Below are 19117 nucleotides of genomic sequence, written 5' to 3' on the forward strand. Positions count from 1 at the left end.
AACTCATTTTTAGTTCTTTCTTGTTCTCTAAAATTATGGGTCAACTAATAATACATTTTTTCCTGTTACACACACTCACATACACACGTTTATATTCAGATATGCCTCTATTATAATATATTAACAATACTTTTCCAATACCAGCTTAATACACTTCATTACTTCTGATGTTACACATTTCTGCTTTGAGAAATGCTGCCCTGCCTTATATATTATAATTCTTATCACAACCCACAACCTCAGAGGGGAAGTCACAGATATTATTAATTTTTAAAAATTTTTTGCAAATAACAAAACCAAAGCAAAGAAAATGTAAGTTGTTTTTTCAAAGTAACACTGAAATTTAATGTGACAGAGCCAGGTTTCAATCCCAGAACCCCCTATATTCAAATTCTGTTCTCCTAACAACTCTATTATGGCATATTTCTCATGAGTAAATCAATGGATGTTTCTACAGCAATTATGCTTCATTTTTTCTTTTGATCTTAAGCTCACACAGTTCAGATATATGTTTAATTCATATTATTATATGCCTCAAGAATAGAAAGTGTTGTCCTATCTAACTTGTAATTAATAGAGATATGCAAGAAGTAGTGATTTAACATCTTTGCATTGTCAATCAAGACACTTTCCTCCTGTCAAGAGCCTTAATATCAATAAAGGGCAAACCCAAATTCAATTATTTTCTTTAACTGCCTCAAGATCTTTTCTCTAATATTCTATCACCGCTAAATTATCCTAAATAGGGTTTGGTTAATTTCCAAGTAAGAAAACTAGCCTGGGATACCTCAGAAGGAGATTTTCAGGTATAGCTTTATCTGCCAGGTTCTTTCTGATGTTTTAACCTTGGCGTATGAACAGAAGCTCTGACCTCATCTAGAACATGTTATTATCTCTCTTCTTCTCCACTTCCTGATATCTACAGCCCCTCAGGAGCTGCAAAGGAAAAACTCACAAACAGGTTCCTTTTTTTAATCTAAAAATTTTACTTAAAAAAAGCCCAATAATGAGTTTTCCTAACCAAAACTTTATCTCTACCTGACATAAATCCCCCTTCTCTAAATTTTGGAAATTCTGTGACCACTTACTTTTCTTAATTTCTCTTCCTGTTACATTGATATATTATTACCTCACAGAATTCTTAACTCAGCACATTGTGAAAACAGTAAGAAAATGGGTGGTAAGGATTATAATTTTCAAATGCACTTTGAAATGATAACTATGTATCTCTATATATTATACAGATATGTATATACATAGAGCGGTTAAGCAAACAGCAATGAAGGTTGATTCTAAAATCAACCTTTATTGCTCATCACTGAAGAATTGGTGATAAGATAATTGATTTGGCTAAGAAAATGGTGACAGTCTAGTCTAGATTCTTCTTTGTTTTTTTCTGATTTTCCTCCTGTCTCATGTAATTTTTCTCACTTCTGAGATTTATGCTTCTTGCTTCAGGACCCTTATTACTAATTCTTTGACAGAGAGGCCTCATCATCAAAGTACTAAATTTTTGAATCCTTGCAGTTGCAAAGTTGAAAAGGAATAAAATATTTTTATAATGGGAAATTATTTAGTACTAAAATATCAACTCCTAATACTAGTTCCTATTCAAAACCTACCCCCCATAACATACACATGCACACTAAATATAAGGATTAATCCCTGAAAATATCTTGCCAATTTTTGGATGCTATAAACATCTCATGGAAGAAAGAAAATAAAAAAGGAGACTAATTAAAATGTGAATTTGCACATATCTGGGCAAAGATACAGAATTTCATGATTCAACAAAGTGAGATCGAGCAAAATTATTTACTACTTAAAACCATCGAAAATTGTGTATATGGCAGAGTTCACAGGTTTACAATTGAAAGGACTATTGACAAAGATGATGATAAAGAGCCTGTGAAAGAGATGATTTAAATATCAAGTGAAGATGAGAAATCTGTGAAAAACAGATAATCCTCAATTATTTTTACTGATAATCATTTTGGGTATCTTTTTTTAGAAGTCAAATGTGAAGTGAAGAGTGTTATGTGGTGCCATCCTATGGCAATAAAATGATAATAACATAAATAAAATATTAACACTTGAATCATTTTTGTTCAACTTGACATTCAGAATCCTGTTGTGGACCAGTTCCCAGCTAGTGAGCCAATTCTTAATACAATAATGTAGAGAGGTAATGGCAAAATAGAGAAACAAAGGAAAAGGAAGGAAGGAAAGTAGGAAGCCAAGAAGGCACAGAACTTAGAGTGACTTACAATTAACTATTTAGATTACAGCTTTCCAAATATAGTTTCAGAATTCACTGCCTGTAGAAGTAAGTTCTATCTTTAGGCAAACATTAAATTTGGCAAGTATTAAATTTGCAGGTAGAATCAAAGTACCACGACCCCTATATATTGCTTCCACCTTGCAGAGAACAATATATTATTACTAAGACTGTTATCTTCGTTAGTCGAAAAGGATTGTTACAACACTATTAAATTTATTAAAGGAGATATTATATGGAAATTTCTGGGTGAACTGCCTGACTCATAGTAGGGATTGAAAATTCTTAGTTCACTCTTTTTTGAAGATAGCAGGAGACTTAAGATAACAGTGTATTTGTTCCCACTAATAAATAGATTGAGTATATGGGTCAAATTTAGGCCCTTGATTATTCATGGGGGAGAAGATCAATTGTTACTTCATTTCTTCCCACTTCTTCATCCCTCTTCTTTCAATTTTCAGAGAAGGAAAACTTACATTTGCAGAGTTATACCTTCATGATTTCTCATCATTACTTTTCAACTTTGACCTTTAATTTCACTTGTACATATTTCTATTTCAATTTCATTTTAGTATATAACTATTTTTAAATATTATGTATATTTTGTACTTGATTCATTTTATATGACATAATTTTATCTAAACAGAAATAAAATAATTGATTTCTTAATTTATTTAAACAATCAATTGACATAGATATCAGATGGAAACTAAAGCATTTACTCAAAAGAAATGTTAATGATGTTTCTTGAAATGTCTATTCATACTCCAAAGAACAGAATTTTAAGAGGAGAATTGAGGAACATTAAAAATTATAGTGTCAGCATTCATGTAATGTTGCTTTTATATCACTTATTTTGCAAAAATAAAGAAAAAAATCTTCATTTCTCCTCACAGAGTTATTTTTAACCAGGTGTCAGAACTAAGCATTGCTATCAGAGTGCTGAGTTTGTTGGAAACAGAAAATGCTTCTTTAAGGTACAAGTAATATACAATGAATCTGCTTGATAAACATGATTGCCTAGTCAAAAATTACATTCTGCCAGAAAGTAACTGTATTTAATATGGCTACACAAATGTAAACATTTACAGACTGCATCAAGGAAAATTATAAATATCTGACATCACTTGGGATGCAGTTGATTATGTTTTGGGGCAGCATTTTTATGGAATTTATATTGCATCAAAAATGCTGACAAAATCAACATTTTATATTATTTAAAAAATTATAAGGGTGTTCTGTGACAAATTATGATTGATGAGCACATTTATTTAATATATGCTTTTTAGTCAAAGAGTTTCCTTTGAAATTACATAGCTATATCTTGTTTTCAGTTATTTTTAATAATGTTAAGTCAAAGTCATTTTTTACTTTGATGGAGGAAAAAGTGATTTTAAGAACTATTTTCAGTGAAATTATTTTAGTGAGATATATAAAACTCTATCTCTATAGGTCTCAGATGATCAAACTCCTTTTTCCTCCTGTGTAGTCTGAAGAAACTAAAAAGAGTGCTGATATTTTCTTCTGACTGTCCAGCTTATAAGCTTAGGTGAAAAGTTCTTCTGTTTTCCCTTGATATCTATTTATCTTGAATTTTGTAATGATAAATTCTAAGACAATGAATACCCTTCTTCAATAGTGGTCTCTTGATAGATGTTGAGAACTTTATTCTTGGCTCTGGTGTGCCAGTATGGCTCCTGTTATGTCTGAGTGCTCATCATCCCCACCCCTGTGGGCCACTTTGCACACACTCAATACTGGCCTGAGGCAGAAGCATTTCTACTAGAGTGACTCAATAAACTCACAAAGCACTCTATCCATTTTCCTTCTCTTTCCTGTCCTATAGCCTGAAAATCAAAGGACTTTTACACTGCTTCACAATTGTTTGAGTTTCATGAATTCTCAACCAGTGGAAGTAATTGGTCTAAGCGCTTGGAAATGCTTGGATCATAATGGTTGTTTATCAGGAGAAAAGTGTTAAGAACGAGGTCGGATCCTACTAGAAGGTTTTGGGATAGTCAGAGATCCCATTGCAAAGACCTGTTACCTGGATTATTGGGGTAATTTATAATTGATCTATGCTTCTTGATATCAGAGAGGATAAATAGTTTTAGCTCAGACAATTTCACTCTTATTTCATATAGGGGCAGAAAATACTTTCAGCTAATTGATTCATAAATTCTATGTTGTTTAAAAGGTGTTTTTTTCTTCCTATTTTCTTCAAAATTCCTCCTTCCCAAATTCACCATTTTTACACAATTTTTACACAAATCCCCTGTACTTCTATATCTTTCTCTAAAAGAGGATCCTTGAATGTCATGTTAAAATAGGTACATTCCAAATGATTAATATAGAAGCATTGATAAATGCTTTATTTTTACTGCTCATTATACTTTTATCGGTAAGAAGTATTTTTGACTTAAACTAATAAAGATTCTCTGGTGATGTGAAATATCTCAATCTTACTTCCCACATGTAACAAGTATAATTAAATGACAAAATATTTTAAAATCGATGTTTTAATGTCAATGGGCCTGTCTAAAAGTAGGCAAAAATAGAGGAAACTAGATGCTTGAAAGAATGGAAATGAACTGGCTCCAACTGCTTGTAACTTACTTGGCTAAGGGTATTCCTTAAGCTCCTAGGCACAGCAAAGTAAGCAGTGTCAACTACTTGAGATGTCAGAATACACAACTCAAAGATAACTGACCATAAAAACAAAAATAAAAACTGAAGCAGAAGTCCAGACAAAAGGGAGACATTAAAGGGGTTGCACTCTAAAATTTCTTTGTAAATTTTGCCCAAGTCATTGCCCGATCACTGAATTATACCGTGGCAAAGAGACTGCAGTGTTCCTGTAAACCCAGCAACTATAACCTGACAGAACTGACTGAAGACTTCTGCTGTATTCCACTCCAGAGAAAACAGTTTGGAGTCTGTTATAGAAATAAGTTCATAGCCTCCTAGAACAAAAATCAACCATCTTCAAGGCAATGTAACTAAACTTGGGGAGGCTACAATATACTATTCAAAATGCCTATTAAAAGGCAAAAAGTCATCAGACGTAACAAGGAATAGAAAAACATAACTCATACTCATGAAAACAATCAAGAGTTGTTCAACAGAAACAGAGCCTCAGCTGACCCAGATGTTGGAAGAAGCAGAAAAGAGCTTTAAAGGAGCTATTTTAAATATGTTCAGGAATTTGAAGGAAAATATAGTCATAATGAAATGAAATATATTGTCTCTCTGCAGAGAATTGACAAATATAAAACTAAAAAACATGGATTCCAGAATAAACAGTGTAATCAGTAAAAGGAATAATTCACTGAATGGGCTTGACACTAGTGTTTAGATTGTAGAAGAACAAGTCAGTGAACTTTAAGAGATATCAGTAGAATTGATCAAATTTCAACAACAGAGACTCAGTAATCAATGGAACAAATTTAAGGGGTCTAATGTTTATGTAATTTGGCAGCCCAGAAGATGAAGAGAGAGAATAAAATAAAAAGGTACCTGAAAAAAATAGTAAAAAATTTCCAAATTTTGTGTAAGTTTCTATCTACAGTTTGAAGGAACAAACTGAATGCCAAACAAGATAAATACAAAGAAAACCAAACTTAAACATTTCACATAGCACAACTGATAAAATGCAAAGATAAAGGAGCCAAAGAAAACTGAAATAGTATATTCAGGGAAATAATAAGAATGAGACTGATCCTTTATAAGAAAAAAAATTAGAGGACAGAAAAAAAATGGAGCAAAATCTTCAAGGTACTGAAAGGAAACAAAAATATCAATACAACACTCTATATTTAGCAACTCTAGTCTTTAAATTGAAGTTGAAATAAAGACATTCTCAGATAAAAGAAAACTGAGAAAACTATTTTCCAGGAGACTTGCACTACAAAAATGCTAAAAGATGTTCTTTGAGTTAAAGTGAGGTAACATTAGACAGAAACTTAGATCTACATTTAGAAATAAAGAGCACAAGAAGTAATAAATATGTGGGAGATATAGTTCTAATTTTGTAAAAAGACATATGACTGTTGAAAATTAAAATTATTACACAAATGTAGTTTATAAAACAGCACAAAGAATGAGGAGTTAATTGAAATGATACTGTTATAAGGTTTATATATTCTGCCCAAAGTACTACAATATTAACTCTGAGTAGATCATGATGAGTTAGAGCTGTATATTGAAATCCCATGTTTCAATCACTAAAAGCTATTTAATTAACCTAATAAAATACAGGAGTATTGAATGGAGGGGAAAAAACTCATAGGACAAAGAAAAACAAATAGTAAATGGGAACCTCAGTTCAACCATATCAGTAATTCTATTAACTAGACCAAGCATTACAATTAAAGAGTAGATTTGCCAGTGTGGATTAAAAAAAAAAAAAGCCCAACCATATGTTGTCTATCAGATATACACTTTAGATACAAAGACATAGAAATATTCCAGGTAAAATGAAGGAAAACAAGTTTGGGTGACTATATTCTACCAGACTGTGCAGACTTCAATACAAAGATTGTTACCAGAAATAAAGAAGGAAATATCCAATGTTAATAAGATTGACTAATCAGTAAGGTTAAACAGTTATGTGTATATGGACCTAATAGATTTTCAAAATACATGAAGCAAAAAACTGACAAAACTGAAGGATCAACAGACTGGTTACAATCATAGTTGGGGATTTTAACACATCTCTCTCAGCAATTAACACAGGATTCAGAAGATTTGAACAGAACAATCAACTATCACAACATAAGTGAAATTTATACAATATTATGCCCAGCAGTCACAGGATACATATTTTACCAAATGCACATAAAATATTCACAAAGATAAACTATATACTGGACCATAAAAAGGTCACAGTACATTTCAAAAGAATAAAATGTTAGAGAATGTATTTTCTGATCACATTGGAATTAAATCAGAATTGATAATATTTTATCTAGAAAATCACCAAATAGTAAGAAATTAAAAAGTACAGATAAACCAATGCTCATAGGGAAAATTTTAGCATCAAATGCTGACACCCAAAACCAAAGTTTTACAACATTGATCTAAAACTTCTTTCTTAGAAAGCTAGAAAAAAAGAGTAAACATAAAGGAAGTTAATGGAGATTAATAATAAAGAAAAGAAAAGAAATCAATCTTATCAGAAGAATAATGCACAAATTTAACAAAACCAAAAGTTGATGCTTTAAAAATATTAAATTCAAAACACATGTAACAAAATGGATCAAGAAAAGATAAAGGATAAATTAGTGATATCAGAAATGGAAGAAGTTATGACACTTAGAACCTACAGATATCAGAGTAATAATAAGAAATTACAATAACTTTATACTAATAAACTCCATATTTTAGGTGAACTGAGAAAAATTAAAAAAAGTTATCAAAATTGATACAAAAATTCATTTTGCTATTAACTATTTGCAACAAAGAAACTTCCAGGTTTTTTTAAATATAAATATTACATATAATGTTTAAGAAAAAATGATGTCAAACTTACACATAATCTTTCAGGAAAATAGAAAGGAAATAATATTCCCCAAATGATTTTCCTAAGTAACATGGTTTCTCATTCTAAAACTTGTTAGAAATGCCATAAGAAAAGAATATTACTGATCAAAAGTCCTCCTCATAAGCCTAGATACAAAAATACTTAAGAAAATATTAGAAAATTGAACCCACCACTACATAAAACAGGAAGAACATTTTATGAATAAAAATATATATGAAGGAAAGCTGGTGTTTTAAGATTATTTTATCTAAGCAAAACTGGCTACGTTTTAAAGAGGCAGAAAGAATTTCAAAGCAAAGTGAGAATTTAATATTAACATCTGCAACACATTGACTATTAATGATTATGGTTAGTGGGATTGGTTTCCTTGTGTAATTAACATTCAGGGTTACTTAAAACAGTGTTACTTTCTCACAAAACCAAACTGAAATTTTTCAGATATCTGGAAGATGCTTTGAAAAGTGCAAAGGAAATGAATGCTAACAAAAAGTAGACTGAAGTTGAACATAAATTGATAAGTCTATGAAAATGGTGCTTGAGTGTCAAGTATCCATTCATTGAAGATCTCCCTCTAAGTCAATGATGTTATTAGTAAAGTCCCCAGACTCCTGAATACTAAGAATAAAATACATGACCTGAGCTAAGGCATGAAATCTTTGATATAGTAAAAGTAAAAGCCAAAGTCTCAGTTATAAATTAGCTTCAAGAGGGTGCTTTTTATAAAGAAAACTTTATAAAGAAGTTTTTTTAAAGAAAAACTTTTTCTTTAAAGTTTTTATAAAGAAAAACATAGTGAAAGGACAATGAAGCAAGAAAAGGAAGCTAAATACTTCCAAAAGTTTTTTGACGACTTTAATGAATCCTATACTGAGTTGTTTCAAATTCATTTCAATTTACTCCTTTTAAGTCATTGAAAGCTAACACAGTTTGTACTGAGATGTGAGTATTTATAAACTCAGGGGCTTAGGCAGAGTCAGACAGTTGTTTGTTTCAATACTCCAGTTCCTCTTGGATGCCGTCCCACACATAATCAATAGATATTACTAATGGCTCCCCATATTTCCTTTTAGGAACAGAGAACTGGTCAGAAACACTCAGTGGATTGCCTGATCTTAACATAAAGTTCACAATACTTTATATGTCATTCATAAACCTATGTAACCAAAGTTACCTTTTTTTATTTACTTCCTGCCAATTTTTAGTCTTTAAATTAATGCCACTGTTCTCAGTCTAAGTTTAGAACTAAAGAACCAATAGACATTGGAGTTATTAAAATATATATCAAAGTGCCAGCATTACTACTAACCAAAATCTATGTCTCTAGGTCTGTTGGTCAAGTAGGCCCAATCATAGAATAAACACATGTAATCGCCCAGACACTGGTATCATAATATTCCTCTCATTGTCTAGTTAATAAGACTGAAACCTTTCCTTAGTTTTTCAAGGATGGTTCCTCATTAACATCGTTTTTTTATAAAGCAACAATAAATATTTATAATGATCTTAATTATCAATATTTAAATATTTCATTCTGTTGGAGCACAGTGTTAAGTTTAAAAACAAGTGAAAGTGAAAGAATTCAATTTCAGAATATATCCAGAGTTTCATCCTTCTGTTTCCATGTGAGTCATCCTTTCAATACTTCTATGACAGTGGACATTAGATTTCTGTTTCAAGTCTTCCACTGTATCTTTTTTGCCGATGAAGAGGAGTTGGAGGAAGGCTGTTAGAATGAGGTAAAAAGGGTCTGGAAAAACATTATCTGTTATAACTATGTATATATTGTATATTGTATAACTTATCAATGGAACTGTTATAAGCCAGACACTCTACTGAAAAACACGACTGTAAACAAGGCAGACATATTATGTCTTAACAGAAATTAAAGACCAGTGTGAAACACACGTGTAAACAGACATCAGTGGTATTATGAAGTTAAGTGATAAATTAGGTATGCAATAGGGTATAATGTCAATACACACAAAGAGGTTACTTAATCAGTCCTTGGGGGATTGTTTTTCTTCCTCGTGTAAGTAAGATGAATTATCGTTCATCTACTGACATCACTTGGAATCAGAGAAATTAAAGAATAGACAATTTCCTGAATTAAGTTCACTTATTTTCTTTGTGCATGCTCTTCCAACTACTGGAATGTTCTTTTCGTGGAAGACCGCTTGTACAGTTCTTAGTTAGACTTCAAAGATTCATTTTAAGCCCTATCTAGCAAACATGCAATGAACCACTCTGCCATTAACCTCATACAAAACAGACTCAGTGCCAGATTTGTTGCTGCTCCTTTGGGACACCACTTGTCTTGTACATCTGTCTGTTTTTTAATCTATTGTACTCTGTGTTAAAGGCTGTGTAGCTTAATGATTAAAAATATGGACTTAACCTTACTGCTTTTAATGACTGAGAGACAGAGTACTTGGGTTTAAATTCCAACACTGCCATCAGGCAAGTTTTATTTTGAAAAGCTTGCCGAGGACTCATTAGCTTGGGATTACAATAAAAGGGCATGTTTCCACAAAATACTAGGTTCTTACTGATTTTAAGCCCTCGGGGATCTTGGATTCCCAAACTTTTAAGTTAATATAGGTTTCTTCATATACATTCTGCCTCCTACCTATTACTGCCACCAAAGTTAAGCTTGCCTGAACAAAGTACTGTGGTGCTTCAAAGAAGAAAATCCAGTCTATCGAAATGGAGACAATTGCTTTGTGTTAAACTCAGTACAAGGGGAAAGAATGAGTGAATGGACTACTAAATGAAATTCCTTGATCGCTTAATGTCACCTGATGCTGTTCCTCTTGCCATTGGGTTTTGCCAGACTAAAAGCCATGGCATTCCCAGGAAGATGAACTCTAACCCAGCTACACAATCATGAGGATCCCAGGGCTATGGCTGCTAACCCTGTCAGCAAAGTCAGAATTTGTGGATCAGCACCTCAAGTCCTCATGGATATGGTTCTCACTAAGGTATCTGATAAATTAAGCTGTTTTGGGCTGCAAATACTAGAAATCTAAACTCAAATGACATAAACATTAAGATAATTTATTACAAAGTGTAGAGATAAAATCATTTTGACTTTGGTGAATTCATGATCTTTATCAGGAGTGCAAGTTCTTTCCATTTTTTCCTTTTCATTTATCCTCAGTATATTGACTCTCTTCTTTTTGGCTGAAAAATGGTTGCAGAAATTCCAGGCATCACATTCTTACACATCAATGTCTGGAGACAAGAAGGATCATCTTTTCGTTAAGTCCTCATTATGACCTACTTAATCTTTCCATTACCAGAAGGCTTCTAACTTCTCACTGGCTGGAATTGGGGCACAAGGACCCACCTAAGGCAATCACTGCAAAAGGAAAATAATTACATATTTTATAATTAGAGAAATACCAAATTGAAAACGTTAAACATTTACATGGCCATCAATATTTTATGGCTGAGACAAAATTTATTACTAAAAATAGTGATTTCTTTTTATTTGAATGAAATTTTCAAGAACAATTTGTAATCTACCAAGAAATTGCCTGCTTCATCATTCACAGGTTCTAAGATGTTTATTATTACTATTTACAATGTATTCCTTTGGAAATTTAATTTTTATCATAATTGCTACAGGAATTTATTAATTTCTTAGGCATTTAATTTCTCCATATGTATAAATTACATTACATTCTGGAAATGTAAAGTTCCACAAACTGCACCAACTTTATAGACAACTGAGGCCAAAGGAAAGGAAAAAGAAAAGGAAACCCCCTCCAAGACCTCTCACTGACCATATGGCTAATTGGTTATTTATCAAGTTTAAAGCAAAGCATGGCAGTTGGACAGAGGGCCATAGCCCAGTTTAATACCATAGTGATATGGTTTCACGTTGATTGAATCAATTAAAATTAATTATATCGCTGTACTGTGGTCACTCAGAGGACAGACTGGTTGAGTAAGTTATGTGTAATAAGTTCTGTTGGACAGTGGAAGGACATGACAATTTAAAAGAGCACTGAGGTCACATACACTAGATCTTGTTTTAGTTAACATGGAGGAGGAGGACTTTCATTATTCACATTTGTATACTAACTGGAGGAACTTCTTACTGATAGAAAATTTGTTATGCTTTAGAATGCTTCATGTCTACAGCCAGCCTTGAAGTAAAAGCCCTTGAATTTGGCTGTTAATCTTAGAGAAAATAGTTGATATATTTTTAGAGAAGCTCATGAACTTCAGCCACAAATCCATGCCTTCATTATTGATGAATAAAGCTTTACAGTAGGTTAGTAGAGGAGCTTTATGTATCATTATTTTAATAGCATCACTTTCCTAAAGAAGGTACATTTAGCAGTGTGAAATGTTAGCAATCATGGGTCTCCTCTTTACTGAGGATGGAAAAGTTATCTTCTTTCATCCGAGACACTGAAAGCACTTAAAAGACATTATCTCATTATCTCTATAACATCCTCTGACAGAATTCGCTTGTAGTATAATTCCCATTTTATTGGTGGATAAAGTCATGCACATTATGGTTTTATAATTTAGCTAGGCAGCTGGCCTGCCCTGGCAAAAGAGCTTTCAGCTTTACTTCATCTTAGAAATTTGTCTCATTTATGTCTTCACATTTCTAGTGCAGACATGACCTTAATGTTCCCAGAAACCAAGTATTTAAGTGGTCATTTGTCCAATGACTTTTTTCCTGAAGAAATGTTTCTGAATTATATTTTATTTCATTTTGACATGAAAGAGAAATGAACAATATTTTGGATAACTGATAGAAAGTGATTTGGATCATTTTCTAGATTCGAATGAATAGTAGAGCTCTTCAGCAGTATTTTTTTGTTACTATTAAATGGGTTTAGTTACTCTTAACAGTTACTTTAAATATTTAAATTTGTAGCTTTTAAAAATCAGTCTCACTCAACTCTATCAGACATGTGCAAATTAAATCCATGACACTTGTATATGGTTCCCTTAGGAGCTAAAGAAAAATATCTTAAATGTAGTCTGAGGTAAACAGACTAAAACCATGATGACATAAGAGCTTTTATTAGCACAAATGTGCCAATTTAATGAAAACCATTTAATTTATTTAAGACAGAGGATTGTATTACCCTTTATCAAGTTTTACAATTAGTTTGTTTTTTTAAACTAAAAGTAAAAGATAGACAAATACAAAGTATATTTTTGCAGTGGTTATATAGGTTTACAAAATAATATGAAGGCACCCATGGAAATCTGAATCATGTTTTGTCCAGGAAGGACTGAAAAGACTATAATTCATAACAGATGACATTATTAATCAGTATAGAGTATATAGTACAGAGAGTACGAGGGTGAGTGCAGACAGAAAAAGGGAACATGGAGCTGTAATAATTATTCTGTGCCTCTTCCTTGCCTCAATTTTCAAGGAAAATTTTATTAAATACCTCTTCTACATGAGGTATACTTCAGAAACCCGATATGTAGGTACAATTTATTTTATTTTATTATTTTTTTATTGAAGTACAGTCAATTGTAATGTATCAGTTTCTGGTGTACAGCACAGTGTCCCAGTCTTGCATGTACATACACATATTCGTTTTCATATTTAGAGACCCGGTATATAGAACTATAATTCAAACATGAGTCTATCCTTCAAAGAGTTATATATGTATATTACTATAAAAATTAAAACCAAGGACTAGTAAGCACAGTGAAAAGAAAGTGGAGATCAACATATACATTTTTGTACTTTAATTTCTTTCTTGTACTAGAGATCTAACAAATCTTTTATGGCCCAAAAGGGGACTGTTACATGCTCCACTGTGATAGAGGAATGGGGAGTAAGAAAGGTAAAGTTTTTTTTTTTTTTGCTTTAGAAGTAAAGTTGGAATATACACTTTATGATGAAAGCTTTTATGCATTTAATGAAAGCTCTGGACTTCACTAATGTGATAGAAAATACTGAAAGGATTTTTAGCAGATGTATAATTTTGACAGATAAATTATGATTGAGTTCTAAAAACTTGGGACTTGGATCTATTATTAGAAAAATGTATTAATATTTTCATTTGAGGGCTGTAAGATTACAATAGATTCCTTTTCCATTCCAGAGAGCCATCCAATTAAAGTCTTACTCTCAAAGATAATATGTAACATTTTGACTTAGGTTCAGAGTATGTACATACAATCTTTTTAAAATTTTTATTTTAAAGTAAGAATCTTTCAACATGCTTCCCCATTGTCGTATTGTCAAGCTGGAAGTTGATCTTGTCTTTCTTGGAAATAAACCAAAGTAAGTCTTTGCTACAACCCCAAACTAACATAAAAATAAATAGAACTTTGCCAGTGTATAAATTTGACCCAGATTGTGCTGAAGTTGTAGGATGAATCATTTAACTGTAGTGGAAAAATTGCTTTTGAGTCAGAAAAATACTGATTATTATTAATTTTGTGTTTAAAACATTATCCTATTCTATAATGACTCATAATATGTACAGAATAAAATACAACATTCCTTGAAATATTCAAATAATAAAGATCACTTACCAAATATCCACATTAAAAAAGATACACAGTGTTGTACAGTGGTCTTTATGTCTTAAACTAAGCCAACTTGAAAGAAATGTTTGTTTAGTGCCCTAAGGGTCAAAACCGCTGGGATCCCTGTTCAGACAAGGACAGGCAGGGGATTCCAAAGATGACTGTAGGGTCCACAGTGTAAATCTGGGAGCATTTTGACAGAAGTATGTCAGTTCTGACCTTAACTCCCACTGAATGCCTTGTTCTTGTGAGAGAAAACCTCTCTTCTGCTGAACTGTTCAAAATTCATTTCCAATGTGCATTTGCTCTGCTCCACTCTGTCTGAAAATATATGCAGGCAAAGTTGATTGACAGCCCTCTAGTTACCATACCATGAAGGTTGAAACCAGAAAGGCTATAGCTCTAATTCACTGACAGCTGAAAGCTACAGAACCTAATTCTTTAGGTTCGTTCTTAAATCTCTGCTCATTGTCCCAAGAGGAAAACAAATAATGGGGGATTACACAGGACTAATGGAACTCTGTATAGGATAAGGGTGTAAATATGGAAATTGCAGTCATAAATTCTCTGCTCTTCTGAGAAGAAAAGAAATCACATTTATTCAAGTACTTCTCACAAAGATGGTTGATGAAATCATTTCATTTAGTAAGAAATATTTCTTTTTCAAGTAGGAAAATACAGAAGGCACATTTTCCTTATAATTTAATAATTAGTAAAATATAAAATTTTCCTATAGTAAGATACTGAAATTCTGACGTAAACTGTCAACTGGCTCACCAAATATTCAAACCTAAAACCATTCTCTCTTTTTCATCTCTAAAATTCAGGCTATGCAAGCTCGAGTCTTGATTCCTCTCTCTTGCATTTAGCATGATTCTATGGAAGAGGTCTGGTTATTGAGTTATACTCTGAAGTTTAACTCATGCTTTCCTTCCCTCTTCCTCCCACCCTCTTCTAACATAAACATGAATGTGATAGTAAGATGCAAGAGCTGTCTTCCAGTAATGGGAGAAACTCTCTCCCAAATGAGATATATCAATTTGAACATTATTGATCCTTTATATTCCTTTATCCCAGTTTCTTGTTACATGAGAAAAATAATCTTATTTAAGCCACTACAGTATGTTGAATAATTGCCCCCCTCTAGATGCTTTCATCCTAATCCTCAGAACCTGTGACTATGATGCCATCCATGGTAAAATGGACTTTGCAAATACAATTTAGTTAAAGATCTTGAGATGGGACTTTATTGTAGATTATTGAGGGAGCCTAAGGTAATCAAAAGGTTCTTTTAAGTGACAGAGGGAGGCAGGAGGGACAGAGTCAGAGTCAGAGAGAGATTTAAGATGCCACCCTCATGATTTTGAAGATGGAAGGAGGGTCCATGGGCCAGGTAATACACACATCCCCTAGAACCTAGAAAAGGCAAGGAAACAAATTCTCTTCTAGAGCCTCCAGAAGGAAACAGGCTTGCTGACCCATTTGAGACTTCTGAAGTCTAGAACTGTAAGTGAATGGAATGTGTGTTTCCTTAAGCTACTGTGTTACTGGTAATTTGTTACAACAATAATCAGAAACTCATTCAGCCCCAATTTCTAATATTTGCAATATAACTCAATCTTAATTGAAACAAGAATTCTTAGAGCTCAAAAAAACAGTCCAGAAAAGGCTCCCAAAGAAAACTGTAAAGCCAGGTAAATTTATCCCAGTGGTAAATGATTCTTCTTTTGTTCAAGAATTCATGGTTAAATATTTATTTCATATGGAGAAATTTTTTAAAAACAGTACTTTCAAGAATGATCTAACTTGTTCAACAGTTTTCTTTTTTTCAAGAATGGTAAAATTACAGTGAATACACTTTTTTGAGAATGACCCTTTAATAACATCCTTCAAAGGCTAAACATTAACTTAAAGTGGATGTTATATGTAAATGCTTATTTACTAATGTCTTTTTTTAACTTTTTTATTGATTTATAATCATTTTACAATGTTGTGTCAAATTCCAGTGTAGAGCACAATTTTTCAGTTATACATGAACATATATTTATTCATTGTCACATTTTTTTCTCTATGGGCTACCATAAGATCTTGTGTATATGTCTTAAGCAGAATGGTATATGTGTGTATAAACAGACACACACACACAATTCAGGTTAATGGAGGAGCTAGTAGGTGTGTCAGTTTCTTCAAAGTCTCCCACAGTCCTGCCTCCTGGCATACATGCTTTTGCATAATCTCTATCCTTGTGTGTGGGCATGACCTTTGATTTGCTTCTGACCAATAGAATATAGCAAAGGTGATGAAATGTACATGGTTGCATTATATACGATTGCAGCTTTGGTCTTGCTGGAGTCTCTCTCTTTCCTTGATGCCTTTAAAGAGACTCATGTTGTGAGGAACTGAGAATGCCTCTGGGAACTGAGTGACCTCCTGCTGAAAGGCAGCAAAGTTCCCCAGGGATAAAAGTATAGAAAGCACTGGAGTGATACGCCTTCAGCCCCTGAAAACTGCTTTTTTGGGCTTTTTGTTGTTGTCGTTGCTTTGTTTTATTAGCTGAACAACAGTACTCTTATTTCAAGACCACCGCTAAAGTAACAACAACAACAAAAAAGAATCTAAGCCACTTATACAACCGTGGCTCAAGTCCAGCCTGGCTCCATCCATCCAGTTGTGTATTAGTCCATCTATTAATCCACCCGTTTATTCATACAACAGAAAGATGACTTTAGTGTATATCATCTTCCAAGTCCCAAAGCAGGAATTCTTGATGATACAAGATGAAGGACAGAGCCCAGCCTCATTAATTGCTTATTATCTGCCTTACCCTAAATTTCCAGACCCAAACTAGATCTATTTTAGGGGGCATATAAGTCAATCCTGGACTCATATGTTATCACTCAGCAGGCATATACTCTGTGACTAAAGTTAACTCTAATACAATTTGATTGACTCAGTTAGTAAGTGAATCCTTTTAAAAGAATAACATAGCACTTAAAATTATGAATATGTGGTGCTGAGTTTTGTAACTGAGTAAGAACTTCCAGCATGCAAATTTCAGCTACACCACTTTCTAGGCTTGTTACCTTGAGCAAGTGACTTATGTAAATGTGTTTCCTCATCTGTATAGTCAGGATTGCCATAGAACCTAACTAGTCAAATTGCTGGGAGATCTAAATGAGAAAATATGTAAAACATCTGGAACCACCCCCAAAAAGAGTTTAATGGATATCATATATAATTACGGATGAAGTTTCTTCCCCATTCGCCTAGTCTTCATGAGGTGAGATTGTTCCTTAAACACTCCTGGCTCTTTCTCCGCTGCTTCTTTCCCATGGAGGTGAGGGAGCTGTCTGGTAAGTGCTGGAGGAGCATGTATTCTTGGCCCAGTCCCTCCCTCCCTCCTTTCTCCTGGGGATCTGGCTGTTTCCCAGAAGTACGCTTTCTGTTCTAATGTTTGGGATGTCAAGTATTTTACAAGGACAGCTGTGTTCCTTTGGAGGAAGAGCAGCCATTTTCTAGCTATGTGTTAACAGTATAAGTCCACCTAAACCTGAGTTGCAGTTTAAGAACATAAATGTGATTTTAATGAATGGTTATAATGTATATTTTTTACTAGTTAGGAATGTATTTCAGGAAAAGAGTACCAGTCAGAAGATGATTTTTGAGATGACGTATGTGGAACTTTTTTTGTGTGTGTTCTACCATTTATCTCAGTAAAATTTTGACAGCTGTAGTCTCAGAGAAACAAAGAACTTCATGATTCTCAGATAAGAAAAACGTGATAAATAGCCTTCATGTGTACACTAAAGATCCCATGTGGAAATTTCCCCTATATGAGTTTATAGCTAATATAAGGAACCAGATTATCCACATATAATTAATGACTCTTCTCAGTAAACTGTAAACTAATTTGAAAAAATTTACTAATTTTTTCCAAATCTATTCATTACATACTAATATTTAAATATTAAATTGTATAATTTTGGCTATAGTATTTTTTAATTTTTATTTTATTTATTTATTTGGGGGGGTAATTAGATTTATCTATTTATTTATTTTTAGAGGAGGTAATGGGGATTGAACCCAGGACCTTGTTCTTGCTAAGCATGTGCTCTAGCACTTAAGCTATATCCTCCCCTCCTAGATTATACTATTTTAAAATGTTTCTTAAGTACTGTCTTACACCACAACTGATTGTGTAAGTTGGTATTCTTTTGAAAAGCAATTGATGATACGTATTAAGGTTTCCAAATATTTATATAGATTACCCAAATATCTTCTGTAATCCATCCTAAAGAAATAATCAGAAATAAATTGAGTAATATTTCAGCACATGTATGTTTCTTAAAACAACTTAAAATTGTGAAAAATTAAAAGATACCTCAGTAGTCAATGATATAGAAAGACCTAGTAATCTTTGATACAGCCATAACTTTTAGTTTAGACATTGTTACAGTTAATGGCTATAAATTATAGTTAATGGCAAGAGTAAGCAAATGTGCAATAATCTTAAGTCAAAAGCAAATTTCTAAAATTATGTCGACAGTATTATAGCAGCAATGTTAAAACAACATGAATATGAACCACAATAGCAACAATCTACAAGGAAACTCCAATACAAAATAGGGATTATTTTAAGATTGTGGTTTTCAGGCTGTTCCCCAAATCTCTCCCTCTTTTGTTGTATTTTGAATTTTCTAAATAACCATTTTTGTTTTGTAATTACTTTTTAAAAAATTATTACCTTTTTTACTAGGAAAACATTTTCCTATTTT

Source organism: Vicugna pacos, chromosome 2, assembly GCF_048564905.1.
Source record: "Vicugna pacos chromosome 2, VicPac4, whole genome shotgun sequence".
NCBI lineage: Eukaryota > Metazoa > Chordata > Mammalia > Artiodactyla > Camelidae > Vicugna > Vicugna pacos.